The 16,408-nt window shown below is 37.7% G+C and overlaps 1 protein-coding gene and 1 pseudogene across 2 annotated transcripts in view; one reads left to right on the plus strand and one right to left on the minus strand.

The window, feature by feature from the left end:
• SYN2 (synapsin II) overlaps positions 1 to 16,408 on the minus strand; it is a 228,848-nt gene that overhangs the window by 185,482 nt on the left and 26,958 nt on the right. The window lies entirely within an intron of this gene.
• On the plus strand, positions 448 to 9,654 carry LOC143646333 (coenzyme Q-binding protein COQ10 homolog B, mitochondrial pseudogene; annotated as a pseudogene).

The raw sequence follows: 16,408 nt of genomic DNA on the forward strand, positions 1-16,408 counted from the left end.
GGCAGGACCAGAAATACCTAATAGAGGATCATCTATAAGGATGAATCTTAGAGGAATCAAAAGGCCCCCAACCCAGACCTCTACCTTGCTACTCGTCAAAATTTTAAAGAATTCTACCAGATTCTATTGGATCTGGAAGGCCTTCTTCCAGTTTTCCTAAGGAAATACAGACATACTAGGAAGGAAAAATATACTCATTCAAACACATTTAATCAATGTGGAACAAAATGCTAGGCATTTCACGTATAAAAACGGGAAAGAAGAAACCTTTCCCTTTGAGGAGTTTGTGGTTTGACTGGGGAGGCAGATATGTAACATAATTATAATGCATTGTAAAAGAACTAGGATAGATCTCTTTATAATGTGATATAGAACAGAGCTCAGCAATCCCTTCAGTATAGAATTAAGTGACAGACAGGAAGGCCCAGAGAAAGTGTGGGGTACACCATGAGAGAAGATGATGTCAGTAAGAAGAAAGATAGGAAGAAATCAAAGATGAACTCTACCTTCTCAAGCTTGGTAATAGAACCTGGAAAGTGGAAGGAGAGGAGGAGGAGAAAAACAGAAATTTAACTAACAATTGAATTAATTAATTCAATTAATTAGCTAATGTTATGAATAAGGATTCCTGATAGGTAATATGAAAGACATAAAAGTGAACACGACATGATCCTCATCCTCAACAGGCCTACAAATACTTGCACAAATAAGACACAGGCACAAACAACATAACAAAAGAGAGACTGTAGTAAGTGTAACAAAATTGAAACAGATAAACTGCTAGGGATTTTCAGATGAGAGGGTAGAGTGGAGAAGAAGGCAAAGGAGAAGAGGGTGGGGGAAAGAATATTAGTAGGAAGAAATCTAGGAAAGCTTCATGAAGGAGGTGTGAATATAAGAAGATGGGAGATGGGAGAGACAGATGCTGAAGTCTAACCCCAGAAGGAAGTCCATATGAAAGACCTCTGCCTCTGACCCGCCTTTGATTAATCCACCTTTTACAAGTGCTCAGTCACTCTGGTTCACATAAAAAAAATCCCTCAGCCAATTAACAAAAGAAAGTATATGGCTGAAAACAGAATGAAAGAATATTCCTAAGAGATGAGCTTTCTATTTATCCTTCTGGGCTTTATATTTCTGACCAGTAAAATAAGGATAAATAGTCTCTATCCATATAATGTTGTTGTGAGATTAAATAAAATATTAAAGTACCTAGAACATGTCTGGTACATAGGAGACCTTTAATAAATACTAACTTTTCTTCCCTTCTTTCTTCAGATCTATAAGTCTGAAATACTTACAAGGACTTAAATCTGTCTAGTTCACAAGAGGACATTACCTTTTCATAAAGCTCCCAGCATTTTTTTTCCATGGTAATGAGTAACAATCTCTACAAATCCTTCAGGGAAAATTGTGCTTAACCTGGGGCAAGTCAACATTTTCAACAGACCCGAAAACTTAGGCTCCAGCATTTTGAACTCTAAATGATCATTTAGAGCTCATAATGAGCTCTAAAATGATACATGAATATAAGTTATTATTTACAAAACTTTCTATGTGAATTATTTAACAAAATGCACTGATATGTGACGAGCCCCATTTTAAATACCATGGGGAAATAAGAGAAAGAAAATATCGTCTGTGACTTCAAAGGGCTCATGGTCCAACTCTAAAATAAAAATTGGAAAATAATTGAGGACCAAATCATTTGGAAATTACTGTTTGCTATAGCAGAAAAGACAGTGATCAATGCTAAGTGAAGGATTTAGAAATCTGAACTAAAGCCTTGAAGAACAGGTAGGATTTAGCCAGAAAAGAAAGGAATGAATGTTTTGAGCAAGGGAATATAAGGGGAACAGAGAGAAGACTGGCCTAACGAGCAGATGGTGAATGCTGGGGAAGATCATAAGAAATAGATGTGAATGCTGGGGAAGATGATAAGAAATAAAATAGATATAACAGATTTCAAAGCTAGACAGTATTGCCTAGATCTGATGCAGAGTGGCAGCTCCTGGAGGTACCTGAATGGCAAAAGCCATGATGAAAGCAGGATTTTAGGAATACAGAGGCTGGCAGCATTTACAGTCTAGATTGGCAGGGGAGAGACAAAAGACAAGGGACACCAACAAAAAGGCTGTGGTCCTAATCCAGAGCATGCTCATCTTCACTGGCTGCAAAATTCATGACTGGCAGAAAGATCCATAATTTATGGAAAGCTGTTTACTTCTTAGCAGCATTTCTAAGCCTTTCCCAGAATTGTTTCCTGTGTTAACCTCACTAAACTAATACCTGGAAGTCTGCATATCACATCTCTTAGAATCTCAGTGCAGAAGAGAAGCTTGGAGGACTCATAGATAAGCTCCAATCCAATATAAAAATGATCTCTGAAAACAACATGGATTGGGTCATATAGCCTCTGCTTAAACATTTTGGCCTAAAAAGTACCCATATTTCACCAAAGCCACTGTCCCTGCAAACAACGGAGGTCAAAAACATCAGCTCCTTAAAGGAACATTTGGTCTGTTTGAGTCTGGGCAGCTCTCTCTCTGGGAAGTTCAGAGTTAAGCACTGCTGGAGGGAAAGGAGGGATGACACTATCCTGCAGCTTTAACAGAGATTCAGGCCATCCTCAGTAGCGGCTGGCTGCAGGGAGGCAGGTCTGAGTCAGTCTGTCAGGTGATGAAATCCTCACTCCATCTGTTCTGAAGAAGTTGTCTGCCAACGCTGATGCCTGGACACATGAGCTCCCACTCCCACACCTTCTCCTTTCTCCTCTGAAAAGTAGAAACAAAATCTGTTTCAAAGCTTCATTTTTCTCCTCTTCCCAACCCTCAGCTCTAAGAAATTACCTCTCAATTATAGGTAGTGGAAGAGAATAGAGGAGCAAATATTTCCCTAGTGACTCCAAATGGGCTCAATGATTACAATATGACCTACATTCAGCAAAGGGTGCCTAGCCTTCCCGTCACTAATTCCCTTCCTTTAACCCTCCATCTTTGTTCCTTTTATCCCCTTTCTCTTTTTTAAAACAAAATATTAGATATATTTTTAAGCTGGTGATATATGTATGTTATAAAGCATAGTAATAAAATGAATACTCATGGACCCACACTCACTTCAAGAAACCGGACTTGTCAATACCATTCAAGCTCTGCATCACCCCTCCTGCTTCACCCTGGCCTCCATCAGAGGTAATTGCTATGCTGAAAAATTTTGAATTTACCTTTCTCTCCTAGAACAAAATCAGATTAATTCCCTAATCCAAAATTCTGCTAACTCCTATTTTTCCACTCCAAAATCTACCTTCACCTTCCTTTTCTGTCTGGGAAGCCGCAATTTCCAGCCCATCTCCCATCAAATTCCAATCATCTTTGGGAAACTGAATCCCTACCAAATCTTAGTTTTTGATAACTTAACCACTGTATGTCCATGGAGTCTCTACTCCTCAAACTTGGGTACAAATCTCCCAAACTGCCAATTTGTGTCCCACACTGGCATACTTAATACATAATCACTCTATCCTTTATCATTACTGAACTAAGTGTACAATGAGTATTGCAGGCTCTCCCAACACCAGGGCTAACCTAGCTAAAGTGGGCCACTGTTAGAGGTCCAGAACCCCATGGAACAGCTCGTGTGTCATCCACACTAGACCATTAACCCTTTAAAGGCAGGAAACCTGTCTTCTTGTACATTAATCATTGGTATGGCCAATGATTTAAAGATAGCTCTAATTTAAGGTTAAGGTCTGATCCTACCTGATCCTAAAAAAGGATGGCCATACAACTAAGAAAAATTTGGGTTTCTTTCTCCCTATCCTAAACTCCTGGCCTGATATCCACAGCAGATCCAGTTCTGTCCCTGTGCCCATAAAGCTAGATTTATCAGAAATAAATCATGACATACTTTGCTTTTGGTATACCTATATAATGGAATATTATTCAGCCATAAAAAGAAATGAAGTTTTGATACATGCTAGAATATGAATGAACTTCAAAAACATAATGCTGAGTAAAATAAACTACCTACATTAGGGCAAAATACTAGGATTCCATTTATATAAAATCTAGAATAAGCAAATTCATACAGACAAAGTAGATTGGAGGTTATTAGGGCCTTGGGGGAGGAGGGAATGAGGAATTATTGCTTATTAGGTACAGAGCTTCTGTTTGGGGTGATAAAAAGTTTTAATAATGTAATAATGGATAGCAGTGATGGCAGCACAACACTTACAAAGCTCAGAATGGAAATTTTATGTTATAGATGTATATGTGTATGTATATGTATATGTGTTTATATATACATATGTATCTCCACTTTAAAAATTTTTAAGAAATTTTAAAAAGAATGAAGTACTGATACATGCCACAACATGGATGAACCTTGAAAAGATTATGCTAAGTGGAGGAAGCAATATACAAAAGACCACATACCACCTATTATGTGACTCCATTTTTATGAAATTTCCAGAATAGGCACATCATAGAGGCAGAAAGTAGATTAGTGGTACCAGGGGCTGGCAATGGGGGGGTGGGACTGGGGACTGGCTACTAATAGGTATGAGGTTTCTTTTTGGAATGATGAAAATGTTCTGGAATTAGTGGTGATGGTTGCACAACCTTGTGAATGTACTAAAACCACCAAATTGTATACTTCAAAAGGGTTTTATGGTCTGTTAATTATATTTCAATTTTTAAAAGCCCCAGTTACATATCATGTCAGTCTGTCACTCCCACCTCTGCCACATAGCTAGAAATTATCTAAACTCATCACCGTCCACAGTGTAATCTGTCTCATTGCCAAAATGAAGAATTACTTATAGCCCTTTACTTTGCTAATTTCATAAAGGTTACTCTTCTGATTGTGTTAATTCTCCAGAACCCCTTTTCTGACCCTGACCATCCCTAAATTTTTTTCCACTAAGCCATGAAATTGCTGTGACTCTAACAGTCAAATCATTTGGCTTTCAGAGTCATGAAGTGGAAAAAGCATGTGTGTGGATTTGGAGTTATGTACCCCAGAAAAACACCTTCTTAATCTCAATCTATTACTGTGGGCATGAGCCCGTTGTAGACAGGAAGAAGGTATGGACCAACTGAATCAGGATGGGTCTCATCCTATTATTAGAGTTCTCTATATACACAGAATGAAATTCAGACAACAGAGAGAAAACAATGGGAAGAAGCCAGAAATCAGCAGAACCCAGAGAAGCCAGGAGAAGCTACCATATGCTTTGCCATGTGACAGAAAAGCCAAGGATCAAGAACCACGAGCAATCAGCCCCAGAACATTATGGTGTTCTGGGAGAAAGCATTGTCTTGATGATGCCTTGATTTTGGACTTCTACCCTCAAAACCATGAGCTAATATATTCCCATTGTTTAAGCCAATCCCTTGCATGGTATTTGTTTTATAGCAACCAAGAAACTAAATCAACATGGGTTGTGAATTCAGATAGCCCAAGGTTTAAATCCTCACTCAGCACTTTCTAGCTGTATGAAACTTTGGGGAAGTTACTTAACCATTTGCTCAAATGTAAGGAGACAATACCTCCTTGAAGGTATAATGAGATGTATGTTTATAATGTGTGTAAGATGCCTTGTCATAGTAGGTTTTAATCAATGCCAGTTTATTTCTTCTTATGCCTTTGTAAAAAAAAAAAAAAATAGATGACGCTAACATTGGCCCCAACTGACCAGGTAATATGACCCAATCTGAAACTTTTCTTCAACCATCATAAGAATCTCAAGGGACCACGACATCTCCAAAGTCACAGATTATAAAAAGGAGGGTGAGTGAGCAAGAAATCCATCAGACGTGTTTAATTGGGAACCTGTTTCCCAGCCTAATGCAATTCACAGGCTTATGGTGGCAGGCTCCCCTGAAGCTATCTAGGCAAGCAGACAGGTGTTTGACAAGAGAATGAAAAAGCACATTGTTCCAATTACCACAAATGTAATGCATTTCAAATAAACATATGTTTCTGGGGTTAGAATAAGGGGGTCCATCATGCAGAGACGCTGTAAGGCTGAGCCACAAAGCCGACTCTAATTTTACTCACAGGAGGTAAAATTACAATCTTGCCATTTTCATCTCTAGTGATGTGTTTGAATGGCAAGGACACCACTGAGTTTATAGTGTGGAGACTTGCTGTCCATCAGCATAACCTCCCCTACTCCTCTACCCTTTTGTTTTATGTGAGCATTACACACATATCTGGTACCCTAAGATAATTAGGAAGAAATAAATGTAGATCCCAGGTCACCAAGCCTCTCCCTAAGACGAGTCATTTCTGACTTTGGGAGCATCACCACTACCATAGCAACCATCCAAACTCTACTGTGTGGATCAGGGATCCTGAGTCTATAGTAATCCAAATTTCACATTTTTAGGCAGTATTAATTCAAATGACATTTACATTCTTCATTGATCCTCATCATTCTAACATTCAAGTTTCTTTACAAACTGGCCTAACGACCCTTCCAACGTCATCTCTTAGCATTCCTTACTCTTTCCACTTTTCATCATACACAATATCCACTCCAAGAATGCAACATTTCCAAAATCTCAGCGTATTCTCATGCCTTCCTGCCTCATTCCTCTAGCTGAAATGCCTTATTCCCCTACTGTCCTTACCCATGTAGTAAACTTCTACTCTTCCTTAAAGTCCAGCTTAGGTGATGCCTCCTTTATCAACCCTTTCCCAAACTCCTCCCTTAGGCAAAATTAATTTTAGCTCCTCCATTCCCCTATGGTGGCCAAACACCATATTTTTTATATATATGAAGAAAATATTAAGGGTGAAAATTTTTCTGATTTACGTTTTGCCATTCATAATCTGTCATGAAGTAGATAGGTTCTTAGTAGAAATCAACTAGTCTGGTGGATTCCAAGCATGTATTTGTCACAAAATCCTTTGCTTAAACTAATATCTTAGGAGAAAGCTCATTACAACAAACAAAATCAGAGCTGTTCTGGTTGTAATAAGAAATAGGACAGTTAAAGTATCTCCTACTTGGCTCTTACACAGTAGCCCCTCAGGATGGTCTAAGGAACCACTAATCCCAGTCCAAATCCCTCTTTTTATAATTATAAATTAAGAAACCTAGGCCAAGAGAAGGAAAATGAGATATTCAAGATGACATAACAATTTAGTAATAGGGCCAGGACTTAGGTCTCCTGTCTTTCAGCTCTTTTTATCACTTGGCATTCTTGTCTTCCTACTGTTGGTGGAAAAAACCTACATGAAGAAAACTCGTGAGAGAGAGAAATAAGAGAGGCATGGATAGTCTTAAAAATTCAAATGGGAGCTTCTTCCATCAGCCTGCCAGCTGGAGTAGAGAATATGGCAATAAAATATCTACCTTGAGACAGTCTTAATGACTAGCTGCTAAATGATTCAGTGGGGAAGCAGTGAGAGCACAGGATTGAGGGGGTGGGGGGGTGGAGTCTGGTTGGGAGGCTGCTGTTTGCACAACTCAGATTCAGTGCCAACGAAGTATTCAATCTCAAAAAAGGGCCACCTCTATGAAGGGCTTTCAGAATCATCAGGAAGAGGCCCCTCCATTCACACACACACACATACACAAATAATAAAAATAAATAAAACCTCTTACCCATAAACTGTGATGGGAATGATTTGGATTCAAGGGGATCTAAGTTGCATTCAGGATGGCAATTATGAGCTTCCTGTTTAGCCTGTGAATCTGTTTTTCTGGCTTGTAAAGTCACCACAGTACTACTCATCTCACAGTTGATATGGGTATTACAGTGATTAAATGAGATCATGTAGTACATGGCATACAGCAGGTATTAAATAACCGGTAGTTTCCTTCTTTCTTTATGTCAGGCATATCGCTTTCTTTTTAAGTTTCTTATAACATAAAAGCCCCTGAAATTTAAAATACTGACATTACCAAGTGTTGGTGAAGAACTCTCATGCACTGTTGGTGGGAGTATAAACTTGTACAACCACTCTGGAAAGCTGTTCAGTAGTATCTACTAAAGCTGAATATACATATGCCCTATGACCAAGGAAATTCCACTTCTGGGTATATATCCAAGAGAAAAAAGAGCTTATATCCACCAAAAGACATATACAAGATTTATTCATGGCATCATTATTCACAGTAACCCAAAACTGAAACAAAGTTTCAAAGTTTCCTGTAGTATACTGGGTGAGCAGAACTCTTCCACTACATACCTCAGTTGTGCCTAAGGAGATATATGCAAGAATTTTCTTCAAAATTACTGCATCATTGTGGCCTCTCTCTCCAGCCAACATGATGAGCAGTCTCACCACCCTCCCCCTCTCTGCGTGAGACATGACTCCCACGGATGTGGACCTTCCTGGCAACGTGGGACAGAGATCCTGGAATGAGCTGAGACTCAGCATCAAGGGACTGAGAAAAACCCCAGAATGAGCTGAGAATTAACATCAAGGGATTGAGAGAACCTTCTCGACCAAAGGGGGAAGACTGAAATGAGACTAAGTGTCAATGGCTGAGAGATTCCAAACAGAGTTGAGAGGTTATCCTGGAGGTTATTCGTATGCATTAAGTAGATATCACCTTGTTGTTCAAGATGTAGCGGAGAAGCTGGAGGAAACTGCCTGAAAATGTAGAGCTGTGTTCCAGTAGCCATGTTTCTTGATGATGATTGGACAATGATATAGCTTTCACGATGAGACTCTGTGAATGTGAAAACCTTGTGTCTGATGCTCCTTTTAGCTACTATATCAACAGAAGAGTAGAACATATGGAATAAAATAAATAATAGGGGGAACAAATGTTAAAACAAATTTAGTATGAAATGCTAGTGGTAAATGAAAGCGAAGGGTAAGGGGTATGGTATGTATAATCTTTTTTTTCTCTGTTATCGTTTTATTTCTTTTTCTGTTGTCTTTTTATTTCTTTTTCTAAATCGATGCAAATGTTCTAAGAAATGATGAATATGCAACTATGTGATGATATTAAGAATTACTGATTGTATATGTAGAATGGAATGATATCTTAATGTTTTGCTTAATTCTTTTTTAATTAATAAAAGTTAAAAAAAATTACTGCATCATTAATAAACAAAAGAAAAGAATATTCAGGGAGAAGAACTCTAGGATATTCTATACAGGAAATGAATAACGTGGTATCAGGAATAGAAGATTATAAGCATTTTGTTCCTTGGTGCAAAAAATCAGATGTAATACCAAAACAGAGATTAAACCTGTCTTTAACAATTAGAAACAGAACACAATTAGAAATTGGGTTTCTACCCATGTTGGAGCGATATACATCAATAGCAACCTTGGTGAAACCACATGTGGTAAAGGCATCCTGTACAAGATGGGAGACTTTTTTAATCATTTGGAGACTATTTGGCGTTTTAGCCCAGGTCTACCTGGCTACCCAAGAAATTATACCTTGCATTTTTCAATTTCTTTTGAATTTCGCTCACTTCTTCACTCTCAGCTTGTCACCCTCAGCTTGTTTTTCAATGAAGTTGTTAAGCAGATGGAGCTGTCTTTGAAAGAATGGCATGTAAGCCGTATGGTCCAGAAACAACTGTATCTCAGGAATTAATGACATATAAAGTTCACCACACATCGAGCAGAAAGAAGAACCAATGTCACTTACCTACAACTAAGATTGTTCACATTTAGGAAGTGCTTTCATCATTAACATTTAGAAGTCAGAAAGCATTTGTTAAATACAGGTTTAATTATAAACCTACACCATTTAAAATTTGCACATAGAATACGGAAACATACAAGTACTTCTGTGTATATAGAAGTATTTTCTTTAGCACGTATACTTCAAAGTAATGTGTAGATCAGCATGTGCTGCGTTTACAACAATGGAATGTCATCACTGTTGCTAGAATACTGACATCATTCAGAAATTCAGCGTGCATTACATTAACCATATCACATTTAAGTTATTAATTCACACTCTGTGTAACTTGTTATAGGGCTTGCCTTGTGGCTTAGTTTGAGTAATCATCAGGTATTTTTAAACTTTGACTTAAAAATACTGTCAATAAAAGTCTCCTGGCAATTTGATCTTTTTTAATTGTTTTTATGGGTGGTAATATTCAGTGCTATAGTGAGGTTAGCTTCCAGATACACAGTTAATATATTTTTTGGTGAGTCCAGAGCTTTAAGCTACCCTCTCTCAGGTACTTTGGCTCCTTCAACAGTGCTAGTTGTACTTCAAATTTTGTCTTCAACAGATGAAGATGGCTGATACATCTCCAGTATTATGCATCCCTATTTTCTATTTATTATAGTATTTCAAACTATTTTTAAAAAAACAAATCAATATAAGGATTGGAGTGGTATCTTAGAGGTAATTTGTTTATTTAAAAAAAAAAGTTTACAGGAAGAACAAACCCCTAAGAGAGCTGATATATTGAGAGTGATAAGGTCCAAGAACACCACATTCTGTGACAACCTTATATCCATTCCTTCTTCTTCACTGCCATGATCCTCTTTCAAGTCTCCTGTAGCTCACAGAAGGAAAACTAAAACCTCCTTCTAACTGGTCTCCAGGCCTGCAAAATTTCTTCTTCCTCCCATCTTCTACACTGCCTCCAGATAAATTTCCTAATTAAAGTATTACCCTGTGCCAAAACCTTCTCGGCTCGCCACTGACTACAGGACAAAGTAAAAATCTGAGCTTTGCATCCAAGGTTCTCCTTATCTGATCCCAATCTACAACTCCAGGATTAACTCATAATTCCTGTTTATCCTAACCACAGCTGCAATCAAATCAAACACTCACTACCTCTAACACTGCCACATTCATGTTGTTTTGCCTTCCTCTTTTCACTGGACTTCATTTTCCTCTAGGAAAAAGACTTGGGCAGAAAGAAACTATTCATTTTCAAAAAAATGATTTTAAAAAAAAGGTTAACCAATGATTCAATGAAGAAACTACAAGAGAAACCAGTAAATATCTCAAGGTCTTGAAATGAAAATGAAAAAATAACATATCAAAATTTGTGGGATGCAGCAAAGGCAGTGCTGGGAGGGAAATTTATTGCCTTAAATGCCTATATTAAAAAAGAAGAGCAAAAATCAGGAATTAACCATTCGCTTGAAAGAGAAAGAACAGTAAAATAATGCCTAAAGAAAGAACAGTAAATAATACCAAGGCAAACAAAAGGAAAGAAATAACGAAGATTAGAGCTGAAATAAATGAAATTGAGAATATGAAAATAATTGAGAAAATCAACAAAACCAGAAGTTGGTTCTTTGAGAAAATCAATAAAATTGATAGATCCTTAGCTAGGTTGGCAAAAACAAGAAAAAGGATGCAAAGAAATAAAATCAGAAATTGAGGAGGAGACATAACCACTCACCCTGCAGAAATAAAGGAGGTAATGAAAGGATACTATGAAAAACTATATGCTAATAAACCACGTAGATGAAATGGACAACTTCCTAAAAAGGCATTGTGGTAGTTAGGTTCAGGTGTCAACTTGGCCAGGTGAAGGTGCCTAGTTCTGTTGCTGTGGCCATGAGCCAATGGCATGTGAAGCTCATCTGTTGCTGATTACATCTGCAGTTGGCTAGGGGGCATGCCTGCTGGAATGAATGATGCTGATATAATTGGCTAGATGCTTAAATGAGAGAGAGCTCAATGCAGCACAGCCCAAGCAGCTCAGCACACCTTATCTCATCACTCGCAGCTCAGCCCAGGCCTTTAGAGATGCAGCCTTCGGAAATGCAGAAAGGTATCACCCCTGGGAAAACTGTTAGAACACAAAGGTCTGGAGAGAAGGCCAGCAGAGATCACCCTGTGCCTTCCCATCTAAGAACAAACCTCAGATGAAAGTAAGCTGCCTTTCCTCTGAAGAACTATAGGTTTTTAACTAAATAAATCCCCTTTTATTAAAAGCCAATCCATCTCTGGTGTGTTGCATTCTGGCAGCTGTGGCAGACTAAAACAGTCATGAACAACCAACATTGACTCAAGAAGAAATAGATGACCTCAACAAACCAATCACAAATAAAGCAACTGAATCAGTCAAGAATAAGCTCCCAAAAAAGAAAAGTCCAGGACAGGATGTCTTCACATGTGAATTCCAACAAGCATTTAAGAAAGAATTAGTACCAATTCTACTCAAACTCTTAAAAAAAACTGAAGAGGAGGGAAAGCTACCTAACTCATTCTATGAAGCCAATATCACCCTAGTACCAGAGCCAGACATAGATACTACAAGAAAATTACAGACCAATCTCTTTAATGAATACAGATGTAAAAGTCCTTAACAAAATACTTACAAATCAAATTCAGCAGACATTTAAATAATACAGCATGACTAAGTGGGGTGTATTCCAAGTATGCAAGGCTGGACCAGTATAAGAAACTCGAATAATATAATACACGACATCAATAAAATCAAAGCAGAAAAACCACATGATCATCTCAATTAATGCAGAAAAGGCATCTGACAAAATTTAACATCCTTTCTTGATGAAAACACTTCAAATGATGGGAATAGAAGAGAACATGATATGGGATATATGGGGATATATGGAAAAAAACACAGCTAACATCATCCTCAATGGGGAAAGACTGAAAGCTTTACCTGTAATATCAGGAACAAGACAAGGATGCCCACTGTCACCACTGTTATTCAACATTGTGCTGGAACTTCTAGCCAAATCAATTAGACAAGAAAAAGAAATAAAAGGCATCCAAATTGGAAAGGAAGAAGTAAAACTCTCTCTGTTTGCAGATGACATGATACTATATGTTGAAAATCTCAAATAATCTACAGAAAAGCTACTAGAGATAATAATTGAGTACAGCAAAGTGGCAGGGTTCAAGATCAACACCCAAAAATAGGTAATGTTTCTATACACAGCAATGAGCAATCTGAGGAGGAAATCAAGAAAAAAATTCCAATTACAACAGCAATCAAAATAATAAAATATTTAGGAACAAATTTAACTAAGGATACTAAAGACCTATATACAGAAAACTACAAGAAATTGCTAAAAGAAATCATGGAAGACCTAAATAAATGGAAAGACATACCATATTCATGGATTGGAAGACTAAATATAGTTAAAATGTCAATTCTACCCAAATTGATTTATAGATTCAATGTAATACCAATTAAAATCCCAATAACTCACTTTGCAGAAATAGAAAAAACAATAACCAAATTTATTTGGAAGGGAAGGGTGCCCCGAATAGCTAAAAATATCTTGCAAAAGAAAAATGAAGTGAAAGGTCTGGCACTACCTGACCTTAAAGCATGTTACAAAGCTACAGTGGTCAAAAGAGCATCATATTGGCATAAAGATAAATATACTGACCAATGGAATCAAACAGAGTGTTCAGAAATAGATCCTCTCATCTATGGACAACTGAATTTTGATAAGGCAGTCAAGACAACTCACTGGGACAGAATCAGCCTCTTTAATAAATGGTGTTTGGAGAACTGGATATCCATATGCAAAAGAATGAAAGAGGATCCATATCTCACACCCTAAATAAAAATTAACTCAAAATGAATCAAAGACCTAAACATTAGAATTAAGACCATAAAAGTTTTAGAAGAAAATGTAGGGAAATATCTTATAAATCTTGTAATAGGAGGCAGTTTCCTAGACCTTACACCCAAAGCATGAGCATTGAAAAAAGAAAAAGATAAATGGGATCTCCTCAAAATTAAACACTTTTGTGCATCAAAGAACTTTGTGAGGAAAGTAAAAATGCAACCTACACAATGAGAAACACTATTTGGAAACCACATATCAGATAAGGGTTTAGTATCCAGAGTATTTAAAGAGATTCTTCAACTCAACAACAATAAGACAAACAACCCAATTAAAAAATGGGCAAAACACATGAACATCCACTTCTCAGAAGAGGAAATATAAATGGCTAAAAAGCATATGAAAAGATGCTCAACTTCACCGGCTATTAGGAAAATACAAATCAAAACCAAAATAAGATAACATCAGACAGCCACTAGAACGGCCATTATCAAAAGAAAACAACAAGTGCTGGAGAGGATGTGGAGAAAGAAGGACACTTATCCACTGTTGGTTGGAATGTAAGATGGTACAACTGCTCTGGAAGGCAGCAGGGCAGTTCCTCAGGAAGCTAAGTATAGAACTGCCATACGATCCAGCAATCCCATTACTAGGTATATTTTCAGAGGACCTGAGAGCAAGAACACAAATGGACATTTGTACACCAGTGTTTGTAAGCAGCATTATTTATGATTGCCAAGAGATGAAAACAGCCCAAATGTCTATCAACAGATAAGTGGCTAAACAAGCTCTGGTAAATACATATGATGGAATACTACACAGGTGTAAGAGAGAATAAAGTCATGAAGCATGTAACAACATGGATGAACCATGAGGACATTATACTGAGTGAAGTTAGCCAGAAACAAAAGGAGGACTACTGTTTGGTCTCACTAATATAAACTAACACTAATGAGTGAACTTTGAGAGTTGAAGTTAAGAACACAGTTTGTCAGGAGATACAAATAGGGTAGAGATTGGGCATTTGGTGCTGAAGGAATACAGACTGTGCAACAGAATTGACTGTAAAAAATCAGAAATGGATAGCACGATATTACCTGATTGCAGCGCAATAACATAAGTACACTGAATGAGGATAAAAGTGAGTATTACTGGGCGGGCCGCGGTGGCTCAGCGGGCAAAGTGCTTGCCTGCCATGCCGGAGGACCTCGGTTCGATTCCCGGCCCCAGCCCATGTAAAAAACAAACAAACAAACAAAATACAATAAAACAAGAAAATGTTTAAAGATGTTTCCCTTCCTTCCTTCCATCCTTCCTTCCTTCTCTCTGTCTTTCCTTCCCTTCCTCCCTCTTTAAAAAAAAAAAAAAAAAAAAAAAAAAAAAAAAAAGTGAGTATTACTGAGAGAAAAGGGCGATGGGCAAGTATGAAACCAGAAGGAAAGAAAAAAGACAAAGACTGAGATGGTATAACTTAGGAATGCCTAGAGTGGACAATGCTGGTGATTAACTGTACAATATAAAAACGTTTTTGCATGAGTAAGAGCAAATGAATGTCAACATTGCAAGAGGTTGAAAATTAATGGTATATAGGAAAAAGTACAATCAATGCAAACTAAGGTCTACAGTCAACAGTAACATTGTAACATGTTTCCACTGAATGTAACAAAGGCATTATAGGTCAAAACTAAAATGTCAATGGCAGGGGGAGGGAGTGCCCTATGGATTCTATGAGGAAGAAAAGGAAATGTCTTCATATAGATTATGGTGATGAAGGCATGTATATTTACTTAGGTTGGATTCTATAGTGTGCACATAAAATTGTTTAAAAATGAACAGAGAGAAACAAGTGCTAGAGAAAATATGAAGAGATGTACCTATTCACTGCAAGTAGGGAAACTGAGAAGTGCAGCCAATTAGAGGGCAGTGCAGTGGTTCCACAGACGGCTCAGGGTAGGGTTTTCATGAACCTGCAATCCCATTGCTCAGTATGCACCCGGAGGAACTGAGTGTGGGCACACGAATAGACAATTGCACACTGTGTTTATGGCGGCAATGTCTACAATCCACAATGGATGGAGCCAGTCTAAGGGTAAATGACTAAGGGAAGGAAGGGGAAACTGTGGTGCATACTTACAGTGGACTACTGAATGGCTGCAAGAAGGAATGAAGTTGTGAGGCATGCAACTAGGTGAATGAACCTTAAGGACAGTATGGTGAATGAAATGTCAGAAACAAAAAGACAAATATTATCATGCCTCACTCATATGGAATTAACTATAATATAAAAACTTGGTGAACTGAAACCGAGAGCATGAGTTATCAGGTCGGGGCCCCTCATAAAGGGTCCTAGATTGTAAGCTCTACAGTCACATACATTTAGGAGTTGTAATTGTTATTTCTAAATTCTGAGATACTAAGCTATTTGTTTATAACCTGGTCATTCCCAGAAACTTTGGGTATTTATGTGACATCTGAGACTTAGACATAGAGCCCTGGAGCTCTGAAAGCTCTACTCCATACAGAAACTGTTTTAAAAGTTGAAAAAAGGGATCAGACTTTGACTAGAGATATGAATGAAACTGATCTGTATAGGACTAAGGTAGGTCAGAATACTGGGTAAAGGATGATATTTATATAATCCATATTTTAAAACTTCAACTTCTGTGTGAAACCAAAGAGAGAAATGTTCATTTGGTGCAAAATTTACATTTTGGATACTACATTTCCTAATTTAGCTTGTATGGTCAATTTACTTGAACACCAAAAGTACATGGAATCTTGAATCTTGTTCATTTGTCCAGGTTAGTGTGATACCCCAATATATCCAGAAGTAATTTGGAAAGTAAATAAAGAAGCATGTGCAAAGTCTCCTTGGGGGACTGGGGAGAAAGAGGAAATACTC

This window comes from Tamandua tetradactyla, chromosome 9, assembly GCF_023851605.1.
Source record: "Tamandua tetradactyla isolate mTamTet1 chromosome 9, mTamTet1.pri, whole genome shotgun sequence".
Classification (NCBI taxonomy): Eukaryota; Metazoa; Chordata; class Mammalia; order Pilosa; family Myrmecophagidae; genus Tamandua; species Tamandua tetradactyla.